Source organism: Aythya fuligula, chromosome 1, assembly GCF_009819795.1.
Source record: "Aythya fuligula isolate bAytFul2 chromosome 1, bAytFul2.pri, whole genome shotgun sequence".
In the NCBI taxonomy this organism is placed as follows: domain Eukaryota; kingdom Metazoa; phylum Chordata; class Aves; order Anseriformes; family Anatidae; genus Aythya; species Aythya fuligula.
This window is the reverse complement of record NC_045559.1, coordinates 178,690,398-178,701,489: the sequence shown is the minus strand read 5'-3', so window position 1 is coordinate 178,701,489 and position 11,092 is coordinate 178,690,398. Positions and strand designations below refer to the sequence as shown.

General features: G+C 37.5%; 1 long non-coding RNA gene across 2 annotated transcripts in view; it reads right to left on the bottom strand.

Moving 5' to 3' along the window:
* Positions 1–1,567: 1,567 nt before the first annotated feature.
* LOC116496314 overlaps positions 1,568–11,092 on the bottom strand; it is a 31,166-nt gene continuing 21,641 nt past the window's right edge. The window contains exon 5 of one of the 2 annotated variants that reach the window (XR_004254003.1): positions 1,568–1,664. This is a non-coding gene — a long non-coding RNA (uncharacterized LOC116496314). Of the gene's footprint in view, positions 1,665–9,962; positions 10,269–11,092 lie in introns of those variants that run through there. The other variant, XR_004254005.1, reaches the window with a different exon arrangement.

The window sequence follows — 11,092 nt, the reverse complement described above, 5'->3', positions numbered from 1 at the left end:
TCTCTTCATTAAACATCTTGGAGAACAAGCGACTTCTTGGATTTTAATGAGAAGTCAAGTCACTCAACTTTCAGAGCCGTTTATAAAGCAGTATTTTAGTTCTATCCAGAAATTTTATTTTCCTTTCCTTGTAAAAAGTGTGAGTTAAACATTCTGAGGTTATTTGCTAGACATGTTCCTCCAACAGCTTCTCTGAGGAAAACTGTTTTTCTTCTGAACTATATTAATCTAAAGATGGCAAAGGTTTGTGATTCATATGCTTGTTCCACAGTTCGGTGGGAATTTTAACATACGGTTACTTTGCCTGTAGCAAACAGACTTAAAATGCCATCAATTACTGTTGGTAAATAAGACTCCCAAAATTAACTACACTGAATTGATAGCAATCTTTTTCTGGATTGGCTTGTGTTATAAAGGTTTCAAGACTTTGGTGTCCTCCTTCTAAGTCAATTCTCAAATAACAAAAGTAAATGTGTCTTACTTAAAAAAATTAAACTAAATTAAACCAAAGGCAGGTCAATCTAGATGATTCATGTGCCATACAAAACAGGAAAGTTATACTGAAGCCTCTTGGTTCTATATCAAGATAACAAGACAGATCTTCAAAAGTGAAGCGGGGCTACTTCTCTTACTTTCTGACTTAAATCTTCCTCTCTTTCTAACTTTCTTACTTAAATCTTAACTGAGCAAAAGGCACTTGAGTCTCTGTGTGCTATTCATGTTTTTAATACAGCTGCTTCTAATAACTGAAACATTTCCAACACAGTTTGAAGGAAGAAGGTACAAAAAAAATCCCCATTTTCAAATGTTCATAGCCTCTTCTCTCACAGACCAAATACAAGAATTATCATTGAAAAATAAACATTTTAATCTGAAGGGTTTAACTATTGCTTGGGATGAACACATAAGTCCTTAAGCAGCTACCAGATCTGCATTTTTAGTATTTATCACAGTAATAAATATAATTAAATGTTTTCCTCGTTTTCCTTCAAATTGAATTTCTTAGGAAGAACAGACGTGCTAGTCAGTATTCTGAGCAGCCTGAATTCTGTCAGCACTCTGAATAGGCAAATGAGCTTCATTCCTTCAAGATCCTTGCTCTTTTATGTCACATATTTTATGCTCTACCGACAGCATGTATATGAATGATTCCCGTTATAATCAAGGCCATGAATGCTGGTAACATGAACCATACATATTCTTTAATGTTGTTTTTGAGTACAGGAAAATAAAATAACTTGAGGTTTGGAGCACAAATACAAGTGATACTTTCTAATATCGCTAACTAATTTCACTTTAGGGTTCCATTATGACAGCACAGATACTAGGTTTCATTTTTATTACTAACAGGCTTTACTTATCACAGTAAAAATAGGCTGTTAACCACAGAAAGTAAAATTGATCATCAAAGTTCTGGTTTTGCTTAGGACTTTCTCAGATTTTCTGTCAAATAATACACTCTAGTTATCTATATATGACTTAAAAGAAACTACATATGTTTTAAATGCAGAATATTTCCCTGTAATATCAACAAAGCAATACATACCTGAAGAGCATGTGGTTGAACCAGAAGCCAAGCTTCCCGTCCAGACGATTAAGGAGTGTAAGCAGGGTAATAGCATTGCTCGCGTGGATAGGTAAAGGGTTTTCTCCTTGCCCATGATCTGTAAATAGAAATCACATGCGCATGAACTTCAAAGTTGAAATCGGTGAACATTAAAGTATAAAAAGGCATATAAAATACAAAAACACATCTATTGACAAAAAAAGATACCTGCATTTTTGATGATTTATCATGTGTTCAGGCTATCCAATTTCATCTCCACATTCCAGAATTTATTTTTCAAATTACTTCTTTGAATTCCCGACTATTTATTGTGTTGAGTGGAGCCAACAGAATTAGGAAAGCTAGATGTATGTAAGAGCACTGTGATGGCAGGAACTTGTTGTTTAATGTCTGCTAAATTGCCAGTGAGGAAGATGCTCCAGCATCTCCAGATAGCCCAACTCCAGCCTTTAACTGTCCTTGGACTTAAAAGAATTTAACAAATATGTAGCCTGTTCTTCTTCTCTGTAAATTAAGATAATCTTTTCTCGTCCGTCCACAACTGGGTACAAAAGACAATTGATGACTGTCTTCTTCACAATAATCTTTAGATGTCAGATTATTTTATTTTCCCCTCAGCCCTCCCTTCTGTAGACTAAACAAACACAGCTCTTTCAAAACCTGCCTTATAAATCTTGCTTTCCAAAATCCTTTTGACTCATATGATCTCCTACAGACTTTTACCTGGGCATCAAAATCATTCCCCTTTTCTATGTTTTATTTTAGCACAGAGATACAGCAGTTTTATTCACTGGTGCTTTTTTTTTCTGGCCATTTTGACTGAGTGTTTTTCAGTTTTGCTCCATCTGTAAAACTAGATACTATCCATGTCATTTGGGATTTTGTAGTGCAGGTCTTGTGGACCACTGAAACAAAACGAATCCATCCATTTCTTCAGTAACTATCTTAAAAATCAGTAATGGCTCTTAATTTTCTTTGAATGTAGAGTAGTTGACTTGTTCTCTTTTTTTTTTCTTTTCCTTCCCTTCCAAGTACTGGATAAAATAGAATTTTGTGTGCTTTCTGTTTAGCAACACAACTTGTATTTTTAGGTTTTAACAGCTAAAACAAGAATTATAATATTCTGGACAGGCAGGCATAAATCTCGCTTTCTTTGCGAATCAGGCATAAACAGAAGGAAGGTTTGACTCAAAGCCCGTCTCTCTCTCTCTGCTGTCTCCAAACAGACACTAACGCCTTCTGAATTGGAGGTAGAAAAATGCTGCTAGCTAAAACGTGCAGTGGAGTCCCTTTTGCTGATGACATGATTATTAATTCATGGTAAACACGTCACACTCCACACCGTTTTCAATATGAGTTTTGTCTGAATAAAGCCGAAATATTGTGGACCAAGTAAAGTAAAACAAAAGGATGTAAGATAACAGATCAAAGTGCTTTAAATGCTGCCGTGGCTGTCTTTCTTCACGTTTATTTCCAGCTGCCTGCCTTTAGAGAATCCAGCCTCTTTAGTTTTTTTTTAACCCAAGCTGGTTTATCCCAGGAACCTCCAAATTATTTCCTTGGAAAGAAAGAAAAAAGTGGAAAACTGGGCGGCGGTTTATGACATCCAGCCCAGATTTTCTGCTTCTTTGCTCTACTTCACTTGCACAGCCTGTGCAGCTACACCACAGTCACATATGAAAGTTCTTCTAAGAAGTGGTTTCTACGGTTTGGTTTTGCTTTTTAATATTCATACAGTCTATTCATAGGGTAGTTTCATAATGAATTCCTGAAATTTAGCAGCTCTTTGTAACCCAATTAACCTACCCATCTGCCCAAGATCCCCATCCCGTGACACCCAGGTGTGCTCTCGATGACGAAGAGCTCAAGAGCTCCCAGCTTAGACCCACCCCTTCCTCAGCTCAGGAAAAGCCTGCTTGCAATTCCTCTGCTCTCCAATCAATTTCTGATGTAGTTGCCTCCTCCTAGCCAGACCCCAGCTTAGCAGCTCCCCAAAACAATGTCCCCCACTTCTAAAAAGAGGCACCCCCCAGCAAGGGATGATTTAAGCAGGAGTGAGTGATGGGCACAGGATGTATTCACAGCGAGCACAGAAGCAGTTTATGAACACTTCTTCAGCAGACGGTCTTACCTGTGCTACCTGCTGTCATATTTTCCCCTATTTCTTTTCAGAGAAGTCATAAAATGACTTTTTTTCCTCAAAACAGGAACTGTTAGTTCCAGCAGCTGAGGCATTAGCTTCAGAGTATGTAACGCGTTCAGAGAGAAGTGGACGACTTCAAATATTTTGTGTTTGTTTCATGCTATTTTCGAAAAGCTGCACTCGAGGGGATCGCAGTATTAGAATTTTATATAAAGCATTTGCATTTCGAAATTACAAGGTCAGTGTAAGAAAGATTATTTTTTTTTAGCCAGATAGGTAATAAATGTGATGTTTGCTTTGCTTTTTTCTCCATCTATGTGTATGCAATTCTACTTTCTTATGATTTACATTGATGTTCTCTTGCCTTTTCAAACACGTAATTTCTACTGTTTGCAAGAGCAGAACTCTACTGAAGTTCTACTGAGCAAGTCAAGGATACAGAGCTATGCATTCACATTGTAGAGGTGCTTTTTCCCAACATAGTTCCCATCAAATTGCACATCCAGGTGATGGCAATACAGTAAAGCCAGAAAGGCCAGTGAGTTCCTCCAGAAAGCTGCAGGCAAGTCCTGCATTTCTTCAGGACTGCTTCTCCAAACAAATAATTCTACTTATTCTGTAGACCAATTTATTGCTGAATAGCTGTTATCATGGGCTGTTTGCTTCTGGGTGTTACATTAAGAATTGTTTCCTACTAAATTGTTTCCAAACACCTACTCCTTACTTTCCTTTACAACTTCTGGACATTTTCCTTTGGTCTACAGCATCCTAAACTTGTGCTTTATTTCCTTATGTCCCTCATATAGTGACTGAGTTTAGTCAGTATTGTATATACAGAATCCTTAACCAACCAAAATCACTTTGTTTGTGGATTACACACATTTAGTCAATTCAGCAAGTTTCCACGAGTGGTTACCTTGTTTTGTATTTAGCTTTTCTCTTTTGAACTGCCTGTGACACTCTGTACCAAAATGCCTCGAGCTTTATAGGCGTGGTTATAACAGCACGACATAACACAGCTCTAAAACTCATTAGTGCTTTAATTTTACTTATTTTCAAATGTAACATACAAAGAAAAAGGGACAGCTTTCTTCTCATAAACCTAATGGCACTCTGATACCTCACTTGAGTTTACTACACTTTTAATAGGTATTTCAAGAATTGACTTTGAAGACTAAATTAGAAAGTGGAGATCCTCAGCACTCACCAAAGGAGCTGATGTCCTTTCAAAATCTGTCTACAGCTCATATTTGCACAGTTTATTTCCTCTTTCTACGTCTGAGCAACTTCAATGACAATACTCAACCGAATGCTAACAGCTCATGTTCTGACATTGTCTGATTTGCCACATTTTCCTTTCCTTTTTTTTTTTTTCTGTCTTCAAAGTTAAGCAGTTAATCCCAGGTCTTAAAGTAGTCTGTGAATGTAATTTTATTTCCCCCTTCTGTGTATCCTGCACATAGCTCTCCACAACCTGTAAAATCAGAAACGATAACGAAAACAACTGGTGACCTCACTGGGTCAAAATATGACCTGGAACCTAATAGTAATTACATCACATACTGGAAAACTGTCCAAGTAATACAGAGATTATATTAATCCCAAGATATTATTGCATATCCCTTTCTGAAATCTGTATAAATATTCAGTAAAGAACTTATTGCATCATGTGCAGGATGAGGTCACTATTCTCAAGTGTGCCCACTTCAGCATCAGGCCCTTCTCAAAAGTCTCAGAATAAAACACCCTAACCAAATACATTACGTGCAGGGCTTTTATCCTACAAGGAGGTCCACGGAGGTAGGACCCAAAGTGCTTTTTCGTAATGAAACAAAACTCTTTACCCAAATGGTCACGCACTAACTTCTTTATTGTAAAAGAATATGTGAAAACAATATTCACTTCTGTGAATGCTTGAAAAATGAATATTCACTTATGTGCTTATGTGAAAAGAACATTCACGCATTTACCCAGCTTTCCCATTTCCATTTAAAAACACTTCCACGTTAGTTAAGTGCTGCTTTACCTTTTGCTGTCCTCCTCTAAGATTCTTAACTTACTGATTTATTTTCTGATTTTCCATGCTTTCTTTCCTTAAATCACAGATTACATCAGAATTTACGTTCATTGACATTTCTGTTCAAGTAGAAGCAACGGTAGCCTGACGGATAACTGTAGATTATTCATTTTCAGACCATTACAATTTTAATTTGGAGCAGGCTAGTCCAGTTGTAATTATTGCCAACTGGATGTGGTTCATAAGGTTACACCTGTATTACTGGGCTAAACAGGGCCCAGGGACATGCCTGAGCTCTACCATGTGATAATCCACGGCATTTACCAGTTAGCACGCTCTTTGGTATTAATCACGGAGTGAATCACAGAATGGTTGGGGTTGGAAGGGACCTTAAAGCCCACCCCATTCCAGCCCCCTGCCATGGGCAGGGACACCTCCCACCAGCCCAGGTTGCCCAAAGCCCCATCAGCCTGGCCTTGAGCACCTCCAGGGATGGGGCATCCACAGCTTCTCTGGGCAGCCTGTGCCAGGGCCTCACCACCCTCTGAGTGGAGAATTTCTTCCTAACAGATCTAAATCTTCCTTCTTTTAGCTTAAAGCCATTACCCCTTGTTCCTTGTCACTACGCTCCCTGCTAAAGAGGGCCCAGGCCATGGAGCACTCAGGTCAAGGCACAGCAAGACGTAGGACCAGGGGTTAGATATGGGTTAGGGACTGGTTTTAGTCAGTGATAAGAACAATCTCCCCCCTACCTTTGGGAGGGCAGAAGGGTTAGCCACATGAATATGAGCTGTAACGTGCTACCGACTCGTGACTGGGCTGTGGCCCCTTTTCTTTTCTAGCACAGATGCCACCGAAGAAAATACAGGCAGCTGAAAATTGGTAGAGACTTGGCGTACTTTCTTGTGCTCCTGTTCCCCAACGTGTGCCGAGGACGAGAGCTGCTGGCATGGGAGAGGCGTGGATCAGCTTCAGGCTGGCTGCGCCTTCCCCGCAGCGGGGGAACTCTCAGCCTGGCAACTTCGTGCTGCCGCCACGGGCAGAACAGGAACACAGAATCTGGGCCCTCCATATTTTCAGACACTTTTCTGGATTTTCAATTGCTTTTTTTTTTTTTTTTTCTTTTTGCTGTCTCTTCAACTGCCTTTTCAAGGATATGATCTGATCTGAAGACAGGGGTCTCAGATTTTCTTTTATTCGGTGTTACTCTATTGGAAACAGAGAGAAATTACAGGTTGAAAAAAAATCCGATTTCTAGTGTTTCTTCTTTTATTATATATATTTTAAGAATACATTAGCTAAACTATCCTAATTAAGCAGGTAATTAGGCTTTCTCAGATAGCATCACATAGTCCAAGTTTTTCTTTTATCTTTGCCTGATGGCAAGCTTAAAGCTCCCATTCCCAGTTCCTTCTTCTGAGCTCTTACTTTATCATTTTGTATTTGACATCACTAAACACTTATTTTCAGGGGTATCTTACTCTTATTTCATTGCAACATTATTGCTGAACCAGTTTCTGCTTTGACCTTTCAAACTCTTCAGCTTTCTGTCAGTGATTTTCACAGTGATTACTGTTTTTCTGTTATCTCTATTACAGCAGGAGTATTCTACATTCATAAGATCTTCGTTTTAGATTTTTTTCCCTGATCACGATCAGAACCAGGACTAAATTGTCCTTAGTTCTTCTGGTTATTTTAAGTACTATACAGAAATATCCTCCTGTAGCCTATTTTGAAACATTTCTTGCATGTAATTCAAATGTAAATCGAAGTATTGAAGCTTTTCACACACTTATTTTCACATACATAGCAGCATCCTTCCTCATAATCCAAGAGGACGCCACACAGAATAAACCTTCCTCACCATCTTCACGGATATTGCATCTTCCATTTTCATTTGTGAAATTATTTCTGCATCTGCCAGCCATGTGAATTGCAGGATCCGGATGCTGGGTGGTTGTTTTTATAAATTATGCTTCCCTCACCTTAGCTTCCTTATATAGAAACAGATAGTTATATTCTATTTACGTCTTAGCCAGACTTGTTTGCAGTGCAGTCACAAAGCATTTCATGGAATTGGTTGTGGCACTGCACCTCTCACGACCACATGTACCTAAGCTGTGTTTACGAACAGAAATATCTAATTTCCCATGATTATTTCCTGCAGGACTTTCTCGATGATGTACGTTTTCACATCTCAACGTAGCAATATTCACTCAACTTTATTCTTCTCTTGCAAGTGTCTCCCTATGGCTACATTCATTTATTTGCTGACAAACTATTCCTACTTTGTTAGCATTTCCAGCTATGCTTTCCTCACTATTCTTCATATATTAAAGAGAGAGACATTTTAACTGGTGATTTTTACTGAGACATAATCACCCAAAAACTGCAAAGCAAAAATGCATAAGCTTGAATGTAAAAATAATTCTATCTTCAATTTACAACCCTAAATTTTAGGATAATAGTACTATTAAACAAGCAGCAGTTTTCTAACTTAACACTGATACCAATACAGTACCAAAGTTGATTCTCCTGTGCTAATTCAGGTCACTTTGATGTGTTTCCATCTAAAAATAATAAATATTATACTATGTAATTAAGAAAATACATTAGAACTCTATTATTTCCTATGGTAAGACCTTATTCCATAACTACTCTGCTGTAAAATTGATACAAGTATTAAGTAACAGCCTATTTCAGGCTCTGTTATTGTATTAAGAAGTTAATAAAAAGGACAAAACTTCAGTAAGGATAAAATTTCAGTAGGCAGTGATGATTTAACTGTGTGCATGCCAATTTATACCATGTGAGGCTCTACCCCAGAAAATCCTAATAGAGTTTACATGTTTTTTAACAATCTTTTTTCCTCACTGCATGTATAATTTTCACATGGTTCTTTTTCTATAAAACTAATTGCAGTTGACTTATTCTAACAAAAACTTACTGTACAGCACAAAGACTCACCATCCATGTAACTGCTTTGAAGAGTCCATTTTTCCTCTGCTTTCTACTTGTATATACTGTCAGCCTCATGCTCAGAAAACAAATCTGGCAAAAATGGTTCCTTTTTAATGGACTCAGCATTATGAAATATCCTGCTTAAAACTACATTTGTTAAAAACTTTAGGGCATCACAATCTCAGCCACACCTGCAATAATTTTGTAGTAAGTTACTATTATTCCTGTAAGCTACTCTAAGTATCAGAAGAGGTTTCAAACCATATTGTACATATCTAAACAAAAAAGTTCCAAACATCACTATTTATGTTTTGTCATGTACTTTGCATTCCTTTTACTGTACTATCTCAAATCCAAGGAATTCAGATTAGGCAAAGAACATTTAGTAAAGATAACAAAATATGCAGGTATCTACCCCTCAGAAAGCATTAACTTTTAATAAAGATTCCTGCTATAACAAAGCATGATTTGAAAAAACAAACAAAAACCCCTGATTTTATGAATGTACACCTTCTAGTTGTATTTTTCGTTTTTACTTTAACTGCTTACATTACTGACAGTAAAGCACTTTTTTCACTAGCATTTCTCTTTAATCTACCTGCAAATGAAATCTAAAAACATCTGCCATACCATTTTTGAATGCAGTATGTTTGCTGTCATTCAAATGATCTTTTCAAGTTAGCAATCCTATCCTGAAGAAGTACCTTAAGTCTGCATTTGTACAGGAATGTTTATGACTATCCATAATTATTATTCCACTGATGTAGAAGGGAAGGTGCTCTGATCCTATAAAGGCACGTGTGGCATAAAAAACGTAAAATGCTGTCACTGAGTTGTTGTTTTTTATCTGATTTACTGAAGTCCTAAACCAGCAGATCTGTTCGGTGTTTATAAGCAAACATCCTTGAATATACATGATCATGCTAAGGCAATATTTTAGGCAAGCGGATGTGAACTTGAGAGAAAAATGTATTGGTATTGAACCAAGAGAGTTAGGAAGGTCCAGTGCAAAAAGGAACAGGAAACTTAAGCTAATAAAAGGAACCAAAAAAAAAGAGAAGACAGAGAAGGAAACAAACAGTAGAAGGAGAGATCGTTAACAATAGATATGAATCAAGACACTATTACCATAGGGAGGAGGAAAATAATTTTACCAGTCCACAACTTTCAAAATATATCCCATTTTTTTTGCAAGTGAGCCATGTAGGTCTCCATTTTTAAAAATAAAGACTAATGCTGTATTTTGTTACATTTAAATGACTTTAATGTGGGTTTTATATTCTTCACATTTGATCTTACATTTCTACAAACATCTTTAAATGACAAGTTCGTTAGGAAACCAGCACACTTCATCTGCAAGCAGAAGCACAATACTTCTTGACTATTGAAAACCATGAATAAAATCAAATCACAGGAGTGCCATGTTCTTCTTCTTCTGTGTCTCTCACAGAAAACACTGATACCAGCATCAAAGGAAACGGTCAGCAATCTTCCGGGTCAGGAGTTAGGACAATGCTGTCTACATGGGAGGTAGGATGGTCAGAGAGGTAGCAAATGAAAAGCTTCAGAAGAGATGGTAGCTAAAAAGTAAGAGAAGAAAAAAGGGGGGAAAGGGAAAGAGAAGATAATAAGATGAAAAAGGACAGGGAAAAAAACAGAAAAAGCACAAGAAATAACACCTAACAACTGTATTCACTCATTTTATGAATGGTACAAGAACACTGAGAAATAAAGGTGAGGAATAAGCAGCTATTCTTAGCAAAAAGAAATGTCTACAGAAAAGACCTAGTATGGTAGGAAATGCTGCTATCCCTCTCCTAAGGTGACAGTCCACTCACTTCACTTTCAGTTTGAGCTAGTCGGTTCAGAGCAGGATTCCTGTGAAGTCAGGAGGCTGAAACGGGCACCTCCAGAGGGCGATTCATCCCATCCTAAGGTTTATCTCTCAGACTCTGAAGCACACATTTGAAATGAATTTCTCCAAGTTTCACTAGGTGTTTCTGAACCTAGCAGCACTGAACACTTAGAGATAACATCTGGATTAAAATAACATGAGAGACAACACATTTTCAAGTTCGTTTGCTCTGAACAAAGAAAATTTACTAATGACTTTCATCTGCATAGAACATGTGGTAGGTTTGTGCCACATTAGTATTTTTATTACTGAGCGTTATTCATGTTTACTATATAAAGCACACAAAAAATAATCTGACCCAGTCAAAAGAAAGTTTGTTTTCCTATTAGGCCTAAGCATGTACTACTGGGGCTCTGAGTTCATCTGCTCTAAGTAAAAACCAAAGCTCAGCAGGACTGGGACTCTACATTCCCAACATTAAGATCTGATTCAGGAAATATCACATTTATCTGATAATTAAATTGACACTGCTGGTATTTCAGTAATTTG